The 18,506-nt window shown below is 34.8% G+C and overlaps 1 protein-coding gene across 1 annotated transcript in view; it reads left to right on the forward strand.

Annotated features, from left to right (window-relative positions):
- Window positions 1-18,506, forward strand: part of LOC111046996 (phospholipid phosphatase 1) — a 75,913-nt gene that overhangs the window by 44,030 nt on the left and 13,377 nt on the right. The window lies entirely within an intron of this gene.

The following is an 18,506-nucleotide window of genomic DNA, read 5'->3' on the forward strand; positions in this document are numbered from 1 at the left end:
AGAGAAAAACATGAACATTCAAAACTTTAAAATTTTTATCCTCTTCGTATTTTGATTTCTTATCCAAAACGTGAGTTCCTAAAAAATAACTCTCACGATATAATCAGCACTATAAATAATATATTGTTATGTAGAATGATTCAGTGAATATATTGCCAATAGATCCTAGTACAGTGTCAGTTTATCCTTTTTGAATAATATTCCAATAATAATTCTATTCATCCTCATCCTCAATCTCTATAGTATCTATATTATTAGAGACTATACTAATAAATTGAAACCGTAACAGAGTTTATCTCTCTAATCTATTAAAATTGATTTCACTTCTCTACTGTACAAGAAGTGCAACTACTGTATATTATATTCATAATGATTTTGTATACTACTATTTGTAATGTAGCATGACATACAGTAGTATACTCATAATAGTACAACTATAAGGGAATGAAATAAAATGCAACTTGTTTAAGAGATCTCAGGTATTAACGATTTGTTTAGGTAGTGTTAGGATTTCTCTGTAGGACTGTAGTTGGGCCTCATCTAATCATTATTTCATGGAACCAACAGCGGAAAGAAATCAATTTTTAATTTAGTGAGAGGGATATTTGTTGAGTAAGAATAAAATAAAAACGAGAGAGAGAGAATGCATCTATCGACGTGTCAATCGTAAATTTCAACAACTTCTAAAACGTTCGTCCTGATCCCAGATAGCGTCCGTTCTAGGATTTCCTCCTTTCTTTTCATCTAACCAACTGCATCTTCTGTGATTTAGTAGTCGGCACTCACGAAGAATACTAACAAGGCTTTTAACGTGTCGAAATAAGGGGGAGCATCATACCCTGGTATTAATTCACCTTCCAAACTTCAAAATCAATTTCGAATACCATTAAAAGCTACGTTGTATTTAAGCTCTGTTGTACTTGTATTTTGTTGGAACCAATAAAAAAATACTATTCGAAAAAATTCGATAATAATAATTAAAGATTTTTCTTCTTAAACCATAACATTTATTCCAGACACATTTCTTATATATGATATAGATTCTCCCATTCGTTCTTTTCTCTCTTTCTCTCTCACTCACTCTCTCTCTCTCTCTCTCTCTCTCCGCAACTCGTTCCTGCTACTCGTTCTTTCTCTTTTTCTCTGCCTCTTTCTCTGCCTCTTTCTCTGCCTCTTTCTCTGCCTCTTTCTCTGCCTCTTTCTCTGGCTCTTTCTCCTCCTCGTCTGTACCATCTTCTACATTTTCCTTACCAGCAGTGCTGTTAATTGGAGGACTGAAGATTGATTGCTTCAGGATTTTTGTGTCTTAATATTCTCCCTCAGATGAACATTCATCTGTTCATTATTCGTATGCAGTATGTAAATGATTACTGGAAGATTGGAGCTGATGAAAATTTATGACTTCTATTGGCTGAGTGAGACATATTATTTGCTTTTAACATGATTTGTTACATGGTTTTGGTTTCAAGCTTACAACTTTCAATCCCGTGGAAACTCACCATTTCCCATCACTGAATATTGAGCTTTGATGAATCTTACTGAGTTGAAGAGCAACTGATTTTCTAAATTCGAAATATTATCAATGAATAAAATCGTATTCGACTTACAGTTTCTAATATACGGTATTGCAAGTCTACAAATCTTAGCAATAAATGGAATAGTAAGCTCTTACATGTATTGGATACGGAATTCATATTCGACGCATCATGCCTGAGCTACCGAACTAAAATTTTGAAATTTTTCTTACAATTCTGAATTTACCGAGGATGGTTATAGGCCTATTTCCATTTCTATCAATCATCTAGTTCTAGTTTCAATTATTAAAACGAATTTACTTAAATGCCTGACACGGCCCAGGCGAGAGGAAAGACCTATCAAATCGTCCACCCAACAAGTGGCGCGGAGGGATCAAGAGGCGTGCGCGAAAATCCTCGGGTCGAACCCAGCCAATAATATTTTGCTACGAATTTTACTTTCCTTGCCCTATTACCATAGGTAAGGAAACTATTGCTTTCCAAAAAAAATTTAAGGTACCCTAATTTAATGTTTTCTATACGTTTCAAGGTCCCCTGAGTCCAAAAACATGATTTTTGGGTATTGGTCTGTATGTGTGTGTGTATGTATGAGTGTATGTGCGTCTGTGTACACGATATCTCATCTCCCAATTAACGGAATGACTTGAAATTCGGAACTTTAAGGTCCTTACACTATAAGGATCCGACACGAACAATTTCGATCGAATGCGATTCAAGATGGCGGCTAAAATGGCGAAAACGTTGTCAAAACAGGGTTTTTCGCGATTTTCTCTAAAATGGCTCCAAAGATTTTGATCAAATTCATACCCAAAATAGTCATCGATAAGCTCTATCATCTGCCACAAGTCCCATATCTGTAAAAATTTCGGGAGCTCCGCCCCATCAATGCAAAGTTCGATTTTAGATTCCCAATTATCAGGCTTCAGATACAATTTAAATAAAAAAAATCAAGTGGAGTAGATTGAGCATGAAAATCTCTACAATTAATGTTCAGTAACATTTTCACCTAAAATTAAAAATAAGCTTTAAATTCGAGAAAATGTGATTATTCAATTGCAAATTATTGTTGATTCTATTAAATCATTCACTATGAAGAGATAGCAGACCTCATGTGTGTCTCCAGCGTTATTGCCCTGTCACCAACTGGCTCAAATCTTTGAATAGTAGACTTGAGATGCGCGGGAACACTAGCGTCAGGTGATCAATTTTCATAACGGCAAGGAAAGTTGTGTGAGTGCGCCACACCAGATTTTTTAACTTCAAGGAACATTATCTACGTAAGTTCCACCTATTGCTTAGCACGGGTTACACATTTTCGTTGTTTTATATAATCTTATAATATTTTTAATTTTGTCAAAGATCAGTCTTCTCAGTATTCATAGTTTTCAATTAATAGATGATCAGTTACAGTTTTGTGTCGATAGTGATCATAATCTATGAATTTGCAAATACAGAAGTTATATGGATATCTATTTGAAATTATATAAACTAAAATTGTAATCAATTTTGCAAATGTAGTTCAATTAGTGAATGCGATGTGCAATGTAGATGATGTACATAAATTAAAAGAGGCTGATAGAAAATTATTGCAATAGTATGAAAGCTGATCAGATTGTGTAAGCTAGTAGACTGTTAACTGAAGTTGAAAAACAGTCAATTTTTTCAATATCAGCAATAGGATGCTCTACTTTTGATGATGACCTAGTGTAATCATGACGTTGTTATCCAACAAAATTTGGCTTTATAGATTTTTTGGAATAATTTTCAATTTCTATCTATTGATAAATTACAGAACTATGATAATTCAGAAATCAGCATATTTAAAGATATTTTCATTAGAAAAGTATTCGCATCTTCCATTCACAATAATATCATAGAGAAACAATAGCATAAGTAGATATCCCATGGTATAGGGCATTATTGTCGCAACTTTTACTGTTATCTCAAGCCCATAGTTCATGTAATTAGTCCCCGTGAAGCCGTGTGACACTGGTAGTCTCTCATATTGTGCCGTTCATACACTCTCACCCCAAGAAAACAGAAAAATTCGACAATAATCAACAGTAATCGGCTTGAGATAACAGTAAAAGTTGCGACATAAACGCCCTTTACCATGGGATATCTATTTACGCTATTGTTTATCTATAATAATATTATCACAACATCACTATTTCAATTTTTCACCAGTACTTCAGCCTAAATTTGTTAACAGATTCTCTTAAGATGTTTCACTAATCGATTCATTCTTTAATAAAATTTGCAAGAGGACAATTTTTTTACTAGCTCAAGCATAACTATTTTGTTCATTTGCTTATCTGAATGAGGTTGCAGAGGTTCAATTCTACGATAATAATTCAACTTACGACAATGGGATTATCTACAGAGAAATTAATTTCATATAGTGATCTATGATTACAAGATGCAATAATAATAATTCAAAGTTCAATGCATGAATAATATATCAACCGCGATTCATTTATTTCCTATTTCAATTAAATCAATATTAAATTTGTTTTTTAATTATCATTGATGACCTCCATGAATCTTCCACTCAAGTATGGATATTAAGACTATGTCTATGTTTCATGACTCACTTACATATTTTGATAGCAATGCAATGATTTTTTTACATTCTTAATCTCTTACTTTCTCACTAATATTCAACTTTAATAGTATACTGTTCATTTTCACAACATCAGTTGAGTTTTTTTATTTTATTTTCTCGTATCTTCAAACTTACCAATTTATCCATAAACTGGACCATTTTATCTTTATTAATATTTTTTCAAATCAGAATATTATAAAATTACCCATTACTGAAGGTCAAGTATTAATTTTTTCAACTATTCCAATACAAGAGCGTACTTAAATAGATTATCCATTTACATATTAGTAATGATAATAATCTTGAATCCAATTTCCGGATCATCCCGTTTTGCTTCCAATTATATTAGTTTCCCTAATACTTTTTAATAACTCAATCAGCAACCTTCGTTATCAATCATATGAAAAAGAATATTAATTGTCCTCATATTTTTAATTATAGGCCGCTGGAAGGGAACCTTCCTCTCGAAACTATGAAGACTTTACTGAGTAGCTGCATCTTTATATCGATGCCATTGATCAAATTTTAGAATCGATCCTAATTTCTCCACAGGTTTTGGTCAATTAACAAAGCCAGTTCGTAAATGAAATAGGCTATAATACATTCTATAGTATCACTATCTTTCAATAGCAAGTTATTTTAATTAATTATTTTTAATTACTGATGCAGTAAACGATTCTTGTTTGATAATTATGATGATTTAGATAAAATAAATAATGTTTATGTTAAGAGAAGTCCTCAAAAATATATAAATATCGTCCACTACCGATTTACCTTCAAAGACTGTGAAACATCAACGTCCAAACTTCATTGCTGAGAGATAGTAGAAATATACTCCTATGGGTAGCTCGCCATAATTACTTCAAACTCGTTATTATTAACCTAAAATTAATCAATTTATAACTTCACACTAGAAAAGAAAAATTTCAAAGACTGTCAAGATCAAGAAAAATGGCATTGTGAATTTCATTGGGTATCAATAAATCTTCATAGCCAGAGTATATTGTTTAGGAAACTGAAACAACAAAATAATATATTATCTTATTCGAATTCTGTGAGAATAATAGATCTTCTATTAAGCTAAGAAGTGTTCTCAGAATGCAACTATCATCCATATTATTTCCAAAAGAACCTTTGGAGAAAAGATTTTTTAGGAAAAATTCCAAGATTAAAACTTTATATATTTCCACCTACCTTCAGTGACTCAACATCATGAGGGATAAAGCCTCAGAACGTTAACATGAGCAATACCATAAAGACAAAGAAGAATAATTCAATGTTCAGCATTTTTTCGGCATTTCTATGGCAATACCTAGAAAAAACTGCTTCCATCCGATGATTATCCACTCAACTCAAATTGAACCTACTCAAGTAAAAATAAAACCGTAAACTCTCACACTGTGCGGCAAAGGCATTTATCTATCTATCTGTTTTTCCTCTGGGAATAATTAGTAACGTAATGTTTGAAAAAATCCTATTTTTGTCACCATGATGTAAATGAATGTGGAGGTAGAAAATAGCTTGTACTTGCCATTAGACGAAACACTGACGCGTTCAAGGACCCCTTGGGGAAACAATAGTTCCACGTTTTAAGAGTCAATTCGTGACGGAGAAAGCTGAAAGATTGATTTATGTGCGCGCGTAAGTTCACGCATTTGGGGAACAAAGCGTTGGAATGATTCGGGATAACTCAGAATAACTTTCAAATTCTGTGGCTAACTGATGTTAAGATGTCAAGGTGGAGCTGCATTGAATGCTGTAGGCCCATCGTTGTTCAAAGAACCGGTAATAAATATTTATGACCACTAATGATAATGCGCCTGATGCCTACAAATTAAATGAAATGCAACGGGTTTCAACAGTTCTTTTGGGGATAGGAACAAATAGAGAGTTGGACTTTTGAGAGTAATTATTCATGTTTACAGCATCGACTTCACTAAATTGGCTACTTCCAATATTTTCATCCTTCTGTTCAAAGTGTTAATTACTCGAATGATACGAGTACAATACGAAATGTGGCGGTAAAAATACTGTACTGAAGTGCATGCTGTATACTGTACTGAACAAATACTGCACTGCCCTAAATTTATATGTATAAATGTATTGATCTTCATTCTCCACTGTCGAAATGTGAGAAATTCAATCATACTGCCCTGCAGCAAGGAAATCCAGTCGATTGAGAACTGTAGTAGCGCATAGTGATAATGGAACAAAATCCATTTGTAGGATAGGAGTTCAGCTGAAGTGCCCCAGAGACTCAGAAGTTTCCTAGACAGTCATCTTGAAAGCGATGCGTCCTTCTACTTGCAACAATTTCCTCGGAAGACTTTGCTCTTGCATTGTACAGCATTTGCACTTGTCGCTATTTGAATATAAATACTAAGTGCACGTGTTGGGCATAGTAAGGCAGCCGACATCAGTAGTTGTGGCGGATGTTGAATGAGTTTGCAGGGGCGATGACCCCCACTTCGTTCTGCTACTCACACAAACTGTATCACCCATCACCCATCACCCTCACATTACATACACTCAAATCACTGACTACATTCAATTTCATCTACTGAGATATACTGTAAGCTACTTTATAGCTAAATAGAGACTCCTACGTTCTACTGCAGAACGACACACAATTTGCATACCTTGCTTCTGCATATTTATTTATTTATTGTTTCATCACATTACATCATAATATTGGGAATACTCCCAGTTATAAGAGAAATATTGAGAAGTACCCCGATCTATGTATATAACAGACTGAAATTCTCATTTTCATGTATGAAATGATACGATTCTCTCCTAGTCTCAAGCCCCAGGATGAATTTGGGTTGAATTGTTCAAGTTCTATAGTGTTTCTTCTTTTTTATAGAGTTGTGGGTCAACATATCGGACACTGTTCTTCCAAAACGTAGCCGCAGAAACTGCGTTGTCATAATAATGACTTTGAGCTGAAGAGCTTGTATTCCGTGATTAGTAAAAATCCCATTTCCCAAAACTCGATTGATTAAATCAATTGTTCAATGAGCTAAATGACGAATATGATTCCAGAAATGATGGTTGTGTTATTGAAAAGAATTTTATATCACAAGATGGGAGAATTTTGACCCCTTGCAATTCTACTAGGCTACTGCTTCACCTAGTTATTTCCATTGATCTGAAAATGTTTTCAATCTCTACTTCTTGTCATTCATTTTAATTCCGATTGTTTCATTCCAGATTCATTCGTGTTGTTTCTAATCACACTAAATCTCCAAAAACGATTAGATGTCATTATTCGAAATATCTATCTACTACCCATCATCTACAGATACCACTAAATATAATTTATTATCCACTACATGTACTACAACCTACTACTATCGTTCTACTATCTCTTCTACGAGTTCATGTTTTCTTCTTTCACCATGTTTTTTACTTTTATAGTCTCAATTAGCAGGTGCATCTTCTATTGAGGAGTTCAATATTGCCTTTTAATTATTGCACTTCACTTCAAGTAGTTCAAGTCCAGAGTTGAGATTAGTGGAGCAGCAAGAACAAGTCTAATGTTGGCTTCGCATGTGTAATGAGACTGTCGGTGAGATCCCTAGATGGAAGCATTGATGTTTGTTAGTATTCAACAAGCAGGAGGCAGGAGTTCATTCGTTCAACAATGCTCATGCTCACTCACTCACTACTCATTCACTTCCCTATTCTCTCGTGCAGTTTGCATTGGCACTCGAACGAGAAAGAGCACCAATTAATAAACACACTCGGCTTGCATAGATGACAATGAGATGCAAGCAGGATACCAGTTTGTTCGGGAAGAGGGTACGGTATTTGTTAATCCATTAACTAAACTTGATTTGCATTTGACTCAGGGATAATTTTGATGCAAAGAACGGAGTGGCTTGCCTTTATTTGCTAATATAAACGGTTTTTATGCAAAAATATTTTCAAAGTCAATATTACAACTTGTTTTGAGTTTGATTATTTCGAAGTTAGTTCATTGGTCTATGTAAATTACATATCCGAATCCATAGGCGTGAATCCAAATTGGGAAGATAGAGCTTGTGGTATATGGTACTGATACTAGGGGTTTTGTATGCCTTTTTCGTAAAAAATTCAGATAAAGCAATGTATAAGTTGCATAACCTCCAGTTCACGCCTTTGTAACATTAGTGAGTATTCTTAGAATACTAGAAATACATCGAACCTCCATACTCACAATGATTCTCATGAAAATTGAATATGCAGTGAAGCATCTTTCAGCCGAGCCTAGTCTGCCCAAATAATGTGACAATTACACTACTAGATATTCAAAAATCAAAATTTGATACAACTCAAATCTCTGTTTGAAAATAAAAAGTGAATCTCCATTCCTATAATAAACTGATATTTGTCATGTGATGTTTGCTCTAATAGTTTTAATTTGTTATCTTGGAGAATATCACTATTTTCCCCTTTTAAGTTTCTCAACTCAGAGTATGTTGTAGGTATAAAAAATGAATTTAATAGTTCAATTTATATATAGTATGACAGGTTAACTTAATCGTTGTTGATATAATTTACGTTTACCTTCTCACTGTGGAAAATGAATATGGCAAATCTTCTTCTCGTACTTTACCAGTGTTTATGGTCTCGTAACAAATCCCTGGTATCGAGCAGATCAAAAACTATAGGATTCGTTTCTTCCCTTTCGAAAATTCAATGTTCTCAGATTCCTCCAGTCTTCTCCCCTGTTTCAAAATTCGTCTTTCTACCTGGAAGGAAAATATCCACCTGTCAGGATAGAGCTGACCCCTCACGGCACTTCATCAGCTGAACTCAGGTGCATTTTTGACGAGTCGGATTGTCGCTGTATTTAATTCACAATGGGAAAAGAAAGATTTCTTAGGGGGAGACTCTTGTGCTATTATGCCACTGACAAGGTCGACGCGTTTGAGCTACCGTGCCGCCTCCATCAATCTTATGGAGAATGCGTTCACACCTGTAAGCTACATCTATAGTCCATCAAAAGTGGAGATAAAAAATTGTAGCTTCTACACAAAATATTGTACAGTAGTGTCAGGCCAGAGAATTGGATCGACTGCGGTTTTGAAGGGAGGTTTCGTTTTATTCTACCAAGAAATCCTTATTTAAATTCCCTTTCAAAATAACACGAAAATCGTAACAATAACACGAAAATACTTCGTTAGAGACGAGCATGGCAGGAAAATATCATGACATTCTAAAGTATCTTCAGTGAGTATCGTATCATCGAAGAAGTTAGTCATTCTTTAACATTCCCAAAGTGGGTGGTAAAGGGTAAACTGGATGGTTTCTGAATGACTATTCTATCAGATCTATCTTTGAACACCATTTTGATTCCAGGAATCGATTACATTTTGAATGGGCCAACTACAGTTCAATCGTGTTTCAAATACAAGTAAATAGAATTTTCATTCACAGAAAACAGATTTTCATTCACTGATTGTACTATTATTACAATCTCATGTATTTTTTTCTGTGTTTTTAAAATCTATATCTGTCATCACTTACCCACCTCCAAGTTGAATCATCAATTATTACTTCATGCTATAATCATCAATTATTACTTCTTAACGGTCATGCTACATTAAAAAGGCGTGTACATGCCAGATGTGTTTTATGATCTTTCAAATCCTCACTAGACGGATGTGAGATTATTCGATTGAACAGGATGAGGATATCGATATGGGTTCGACAAGTCAAGAATGAAAAAGGATTGTGGCTTGGTTTTTGTTACAATAAAGTTACTGAGTGGAAGAATCGACCTGACATTTCTACAACGGTCAAGTACAGTGTTCTTTAGTAGCTCTGCAAGTTTGAGAGCATCCAGAAACACACTCCGCCTGTTGAATCACTATTATTCTATTGTATGACATTTCGGACATTTTTTGATGAAGTCAAACTTGAAGATGATGTGTTCTCGATTGATAACAACAACTGGTTTAGTAGAATATCTATTTCCAGAACTAGTTCATTTGTCTGGTGTAAACACAACGTCGACCAACAACAAACCAACAAAAACAACAATTAGGTTGTTTTATAGAGCGAAAAATCCAATTTAATTGAAGTTACTACCAACTACTGGATAAGCAAATAATATGGATTCTGATTGAACGATATATAATAGCCTAAGAGTATTTGTCTAGAACGGAATTAAATTTGATTGTATTGATAAATACAGCGGATTGATAAGTATTGAGATTTTCTAAACTATTGATTTGATATTTTTCCAAAAATAGAATGAGCAAGAGGATGATGCTCTGCAGATTATGGTTTGATTAGAGTTAATTTGCGTTCATTGAAAATGGATCGATAAATTCGATACATTGTTCTGTGATTCGTTCTCTTTTCTGATGGTAATAATCTTGTTACTACAGTATCATAGTTATTGTCATGTGTGTATTATTTTATGTAATATTTCAGAAAAAATGAACCTTATATCGAATTTATATGGATTATTCTCTCCAAAACCAGAAGAGGAGTAGTAAACTTGTGGTGGGTTTCAAATTGAAGTGTAGTTCCTAAAAATAATTTGGTTCATGCAGACTTTAGTCTTATAAAAAAGCTGCACCAAAGTTTATGCTTTTTCGAGACCACATTGAACATGTGGAACTTTTCTGCACCGCTTGTGTCCACATGTTTCTCGTCATAACTTTCACCCTTTTCTGTGAAAAAACATGCATGTGCAATGTTGTCTAAAACGTACAAGGCTTCACTCTCATGTGTGGAGAATGCTATGATACAAGTAAATAAACTGTTGTCACTCAAGTGTCAATCATGCTACATACTTTCTAGCTATTTTCAACTTACTTGTTTTTTCAACAAAATCATACACATTGAGAAGCTCAAGTGTTTTATCCTGTGTCCTTCACTTCGTCATCTGTAGTCTAGTCTCAAGTTAACTTCAAACAATGGACTGTTCCTAGTACAGTATATTACTTCAAACTTCATCAATTTATTATTGTACTTTGCTATAATTATTAAGCAATGAACAACATAAGATATTTTTGTATCATGAAATTTTGTATCTATCATTATGAATATTTTAATCTTTATGATTTTGAATAAAAATATTTATTTACATACAAAAGCTCACAGAATAAATCCATGAAGAGCCTTATTGACATCAACTAGCTTAGTCACATATTTGATGCAAAAAACAATGAAAATATAAAATGAAATAGTAAACACAATTTTTTAATACTAATAAGATAAGAAGAGGCGAAATGAGGTCAAATGAAAAAATAAACTAATTTTAATAGTAAAATAAAAAAGAAAACAAATAAAAATTGATAATAAAAATAGAATAAATAATAGAGAATAGAGAAAAAATAGGACTTGAGAAGAGAGAGAAAAATTGAGAGAGTATAGTATCATTTATCAATCATTAGTCAGCTATAGAGCGATATGCTTGTTCACAGGATTTCTTAAAGGTTTGGAAACGGTCAGCCACCGGATCAATGCAGTGGCTTATTCTATTGTACAAAATGCTCGAGCAACAAACAATTATTACTTTGTTTGGTATCAATAGAATAAATATCATATTAAAATTGTACCACTTTTATCAATTTTATAGAATTAATTTTCCGTTTTTTTCTCACTATCATCAGTAGTGGGCTATTATTAATATTCAAACAATGAATTGTTAACTTTTCAATAAGCTTCAAGTGCATTGACATATCAGGGAAGCCTAACATCCAAGACCATCAACTCACACTGCAATCTCTCCAGAGCAATCTCCTTCGAGACATCAGCCCTCATCAAGTCCGACTTCCATTATCTGGTTTTGAATATTGCTCAACGGGTTGAAGGCCCAATCTTGAAATGAGTTGGCTCATGACAGACATCCCTCTAATTACAATTCACCTCCTCCGCCCCTCACTATGAATGAAACCGACTTCATTCAGCTTATTGTAATTCGAGTACAAAGTTCAAGAAGGATCAACAACAAAGAACTTGAATCTATCCCCTTCTCCCTCTTTCTTGTATGTTCTCTATGTTTCATCCTCTTTCTCCGGCTTTCAATCCTCTTCTTCCGTACTCCCAAAAGAGCGGTTACTAGACGTTCTTCAATCTTCTGCAGTATTTTTTGTACTACTCCTCTTTCTTCATTTCCTTGTTCCTTTTCCTTTTCTTCTTCTTTCACTCGCTTCTCATCCTCTTCATCTGCATTCCCCAAAGGGTTGTAACCAGATCCTCCCAAATCTCTCCAAGTCATTTTCTTCTTTCTTCTTCCTTTTATTTCACTTTTTCTTTTCTCTCATGCATTTCATCAGCTTTCTTCTTCATTACTTGTCTACTTCTACTTCTGCTTCTATTTGTCATGTTCTTTCTCCTGCCTGCACTCAATCCTCTTCCTCCATATTCTCGAAAGAGTTGTAACGAGACCCTCCTCAAACCAACTCAGTCTGTCTTTGTCTTGTTCCAGCCACAACAACTCCCAAATGCCTAATGAACGGTCCATGGTGAGCTTAATTTGTCAGTCTGTTTTTTGAATAGAGTCCTTCCGACCACTAGGCCTGTGGCCCTCTACCCCTCCCCACCCGCCCAAACCTTTCCTACCCTGGGCTTACCGCCGCCCAGTGTTAATCCCTACAAATTACAAGTCGGCCCCTAAATCTTGAAACTACCGTTGCATCAGTGATTTATCTTGTGAGCGCTTGCTCTCCGGCCGTTGTATGTTACTCTTAGACTCCCGGAATGTTTCACGAGTATTTAGGAAGTACACCTCAAATATTTACATTATTTGGAGGATTCTCGTCACTTATCAATAGAAACTAGAATATTTTCTCCAATACGTAACTATCTAAATGGTATCAAACTTTAGAGGGAATTTATAAGAAACTATAAAATATATTCCCTCATTTGTTTTTTTCCGAAATCTTGCTGAGGATAAAAATTAGTCTTAGATTTGTAATGGCAATGGTGATGGATGATGATGAGAGATGGATGGACTGGTTTTAGACGGGTTTCAAACCAAAAGGATGTGACTTTGAAGATGACGACGCAGTTGAGCTGGTCGTAAGCGGTCACCCGTACAAGGGAAATACATGAGGATTCGAGGCCTCTTCTGTATGATTATACAGAGTGTTTCAGAAGTAGTGTCGAGAATTTCAGAATGTTATTCCTGGATGATAGGAGACTACAAATGTCGTATTTGAAGTGTCCAAAACTCAGCGGTTATCCTTATAGCTGCCATTTTGTTTTTTCACTTAGAAATTTTTATCTCAAGAACGAAATGTTGTATTGATCTGAAATTTGGCATGAATATTTATGCTATAAAGACTCAACTTTAAAAAATAAAAAAAAACATTTTCGATGTACATATTCAAAATGGCTGCCATTTTCAATTTTTGATTGCAAATTTCACGAAAACCGTTCACTTTACAGAAAATTCACAAGAGACAAAAAGTTAGCAAATTTTATCAAGATTTCAAGGCTACCTCATTTATTAAGATTGGTCAGAGGATAACAGAGAAATTAATTATTTTCTCCTCAAGAAGCCATATTCTATCTATTTAATGCGTCCTTGCCAAATATTCCACAACTATATATTACGCGTTACTACCCATTGCGTGTCAAGTGGCAGATACTTATCCCTCGCAATTATTTTTTCTGAAATTCTAAAATTATTTGGAATCACCAAATCCTCTAACATACAACTAACTGTAAGTATATTTTTTCTTATGAATGAAATCTGGTATTTGTATCCTTTCAAACTAAACAACGCTGCATCAATGTGGGAATATAGAGAGAATGTTTGAGATCGAATTTAATATAACTGTAAATCATCGTGAAAATGAATGGCTTGGAGTCAAGTTTCAAGTGGTGGGCACTTGCTTTCCCGACAGCGATAAGAATGCCCAGAGGCACTTGAGGCAAGTTAGCCACGTCTCCGCTCCTGGCTATCAATGAAGACATTATACTCATGGAGGCATGGCTAATTTCGTTCAATGCTCAAGCAAATTACATTGAGCCTCTTCAAGTCGCTGTTGGCTCGGCTCTGGACTGTGCTGGTGCAATGTGAGATGACTCTAAATTATAATATTGGTGGCATGCCAAATGACCGATTCCCATTTGGCCGAAATTATTATTTTGTCGCAAAAGATCGAAAATTGAAGAATCCCAAATGGTAGAATTGAAACTTGTACTTTCCCAAATGGTCGAATCCCAAATGATCGAAAAGTTCTAATAGTAATCCCATTTGGCCGAAAATCTCAGCTGTCGCAAAAGGTCGAAAATTTGATTTTCCCATCTGACCGATTCTCAAGCAGTCGAATCCCATTTGATAGAAAAATGTTGTAGTTTGTCGCAATTGATCGAATCTCATCGGCTAGATGAGATTCGACTATATGGGAAAGTATACTCTTCGACCTTTTGGGATTCGGTCAGATGGGACCCCACGATAATATTCAACTGTTTTAATATGCAATCAAGAGGGGGCATCGAGGCAGAGACAAGAAGGAGAGGAGTAAAAAATTGGAGGATGAAGCTGGAATGGATAAGGAGTAGCGAAGAGGAGAGGAGAATAAAACGACGTGTTGAAGGAAAGGAAGGAGAGGAAAGAGAAGGAACGGATAAAGTACGAGTTGAAGGAAAAGAAGCAAATGGAAGGGGGATCCGAGGAAGTGAAAGATAAAAAATAAAAGGGAGAAAATAAGTAAAAGAGCTACTAGTAAAGAATGGAAGAAGAAGAAGAAAAAGAAGAAGAAGAAGAAGAAGAAGAAGAAGAAGAAGAAGAAGAAGAAGAAGAAGATGATGATGATGATGATGATGATGATGATGATGATGATGATGATGATGATGATGAAGAAGAAAAAGAAAAAGGATGAAGAGGAGGAGGAGGAGGAGGAGGAGGAGGAGGAGGAGGAGGAGGAGGATGACGACGAGGTGGAGGGGAGGAGGAAGAGGAGGAGAAAAAGAAGAAGGAGAAGAAGAAAAAGAAGAAGAAGAGAAAAGAGAGAGTACAAGCTCTGGCTTTTAGCTTTTGTGGTTTTAGCTGCATTGGGAAGTGATTCTAATTGACTAGGCTACTTGAGCCGATTAATGACATCAAACTATTTATTATCACCCTACTACTACACTATGATGTTGCTTCGAGTGTCACTCAGCCGTGCATTACTGCCTAATTAAAATTTATGAACTCTTCTGAACATGAACTTTAATATAGTACTCTGTTTCTGAGATAATACACATCTCTGGAGTACTTCAGTATTTTTAATAATAACTAATGCACTATAAAAATTGATCATTCAAATACCGTATTATTACTGGGGATTCCTCATTAAACAAATGTTCGACGTCTTAAAATTTGTATGTTTGTGTTTTTTGCTGAAATTAAATTGAAAAAAATTGAACAACTCACCAGACATGAACATACATTTTTTTCAATGCAAATCTCAATGCAAATGATTCATGCTCTGTGATTGCACAAGTGAAGACATGAACATTTGTGAGTCATGAGGTGTTCAAATTGCTTAAAAATCTTCGATCGCATGATAGTGCCGATCCTTTTGCACACCTATAATTTCGATCTTGAATTGGAGACAGTAATTTGCTAGCTGCAAGCTGCATGACGGCTTGAATCAGCGATGTGAAGGTTGTAGGAAGTAGAAACATCCCACGTTGTAAACAGAAATCTATAGTGAGATTCCCATCAATACAACCCATTAAATCAATGCTAATATTTTGAAGTGCATCACTAAAGATGTCGTCATTCAAACTGTACAACAATAATAAGTATTCAGTCATTCAACTTCGGAGAAATTAATAATATTTGAGTCTATATTTCAATGATGAAAGATGAATTGCAGTGATTACATGAAATTCAAATGATGATAGTGCTCAAAGATGATTGGATCTATTATGTTCTGTGCAGGATGATAATAACTTTCAGACTAGTTTCGCTGGAAAGGTACAGGGTTGATTTGGGTTATTCCAATTTTAAATGAAGCATGATGGAATTCATTCAAACTTTCTAATCTATGTCGAATCATAGAATTAATGTTATTATACCTAGTTTATAGAGAGATCTACTTCAGACTGTGAACATTGCTTCTTGTATATAGGCTACTTCATCATGAATACTTACTATTCAATCTATGCTTACAGTTTGAAGTGATTCTTACTGTACAGATTTCGAGAGAGAGATGGGAAGGCAGTCTTAAGTTATGATGAGAGATAAGATTTGGGAAATTTACTACATATATACCGTACCATTTGTACGGTAATAATAATGAATGTGACTAAACCTGAACTTGTTTTAGAATAAAACTCATTGCTCAGTTAGTCAGTTTATATTTACCTTTGAGTTGCACTTATGTCTTGTGTATAGATTGGCCTGAACATGTTTCTTATTATGTTCACATATATGACCATTGTATCCCACATTGCAGTGAAGATTCGCGTGAATTATCAACTGTGACCCATTAATTATCTCTAGGTAATACACTCCCGTAACCGCAAACAACTTTGCAAAATTTCTTCTTGCCAAGATAATTGAATCACCGGCCCGCTTGCTTGTTAGTGAATTTGGAATAACATTACATTCGCAGATGGCCCGACCCCGAGGTCCAAACCCCGATTTGGTCTGGAGCCAAACAATTCAGCCGCAGACAATAAAGCTGCAATCCTCATTAGAAAACGAGTGAAGTTTGTGGTTTCCGCGCCAGTTTTATTCAGTGGATAACTAGGTGAATGTGACTAAACCGTTCAACTTTCTTATTAATAGAGCTCTTTCTCATATTAAAATAGTTACAATGGCCGTTCGCTAAGAGTTTGGAGGCAAATTTAGATTATGTGTTTTTAGAATGGAATTCCTTTCAACTGGAATAAACTATCGCTTCTCGTATCAGCTATGATTCACCACATCTAGAGATTACTCTCCAATGAGTGAACTCTAGTGATCTTCAGTACGAGATTACTCTCCGTAATAAATTCTAATTGTGATTCATTTTTTGGTCTGATCGAGGAAATATAAATATAATTCAATCATCAGTTACTTATCAGACTGGTATGATGATGAGACGGCGCCAAAAGATAGTTGTCTAGGAACTATTGATTAAATTATGTGAAAACGCATCTGCAACTATGGCTCACATTAGTTTGCTTCAACCAACTTCCTGTCTTATCCTTGGCTATTATATCATTCCAGAATTCAATATTTCCCAGTTGTCACTTGAATTTGGTAAGTCATCTAAGTATGTATCTAATAATTTCAGTTACCGTACAAACTTACCTTATCTTGAGATCAACGTGAAAATTTTATAAAATTTATGCATAAAATCAAAACAATCATTAATAATTATTATGAGTGGCAAAAATATATTCTCATTATAGTTTTGTTTAAAACATGAAATTAATGAATTTTCAACACAGAATTCATGAAATCTCATATTTTTCTTTTTCAACACAAAATACTTGAAGACTGAATAGCAAACTATTAAAATCTACAATTGATGAATATGAAGTTTAGAGAAAAATCTTTGTTTTGAAACATGTATTGAACTTCTTGAAGATAGGAAATCAATTTATAATAGTCTCAGTTATGATCAAAGACCTTGGACGAGAATTTTAAAAGCTGGATGACAAATGACAAATGATTGTTATAGTCAAATATGTGACTTTTATCACTTACCACCTACTCATAGTGAATAATTATCAAATTATCTCAACAAACTTTGGCGGTTGGCTATTATGCTTTTAAATTTAGAGAGAAAATATTGCCAAACAATTAAACCTAGTTATTTCTTGATATCTTCCCAAAATATTGTACCAAGTAAAGTTCTAGAATTACAAAGATAACTCCTTCACTGCTACTTGGGTCTTGGGTGGTTGAAAGCTGAGATGGAATTCGATGCTGAAATATCGCTTTGCGATGCATCATTGTATTGGTATCACGTGACTAGTGGCGGTGAATCGTTGTGCTAATACCGTACTAAATGTTGCTATACACAGTACATGCACTATATGCTACACAGCGCTAATATTTGCGCTTGACACGCTAGGGCCGTCTCTCTAAATCGCCGGTCAATATTGAAAGTCAAGGCCAGAGTCGCAACTCAACTGCACAATCAGCCCGGTGATGGGATACTCCCACCAATTCAGGGTATCCCCCGGGTCCGTGCAATAAAGTTACACTTTTCATTGGCCGCTTCCTTCTGTTAATTCCCTGCCAATTAAACCAATCAAGTTGTGAGCTGAGGTTTGGAGTTCATTCAAAAATAACATTAATTTGGTTATTATTTGATACTAGCATTGAAAAAGATAACGTTAATTGCATTATTCGTCTCAGATACTATAAATTTACCATAAAATTGTAGAAATAAATAACAGTTGGATGAGAGTCGATACTTTGAAATAAG

The sequence above is a fragment of the Nilaparvata lugens genome, chromosome 2 (genome assembly GCF_014356525.2).
Source record: "Nilaparvata lugens isolate BPH chromosome 2, ASM1435652v1, whole genome shotgun sequence".
NCBI classification, from domain to species: Eukaryota; Metazoa; Arthropoda; class Insecta; order Hemiptera; family Delphacidae; genus Nilaparvata; species Nilaparvata lugens.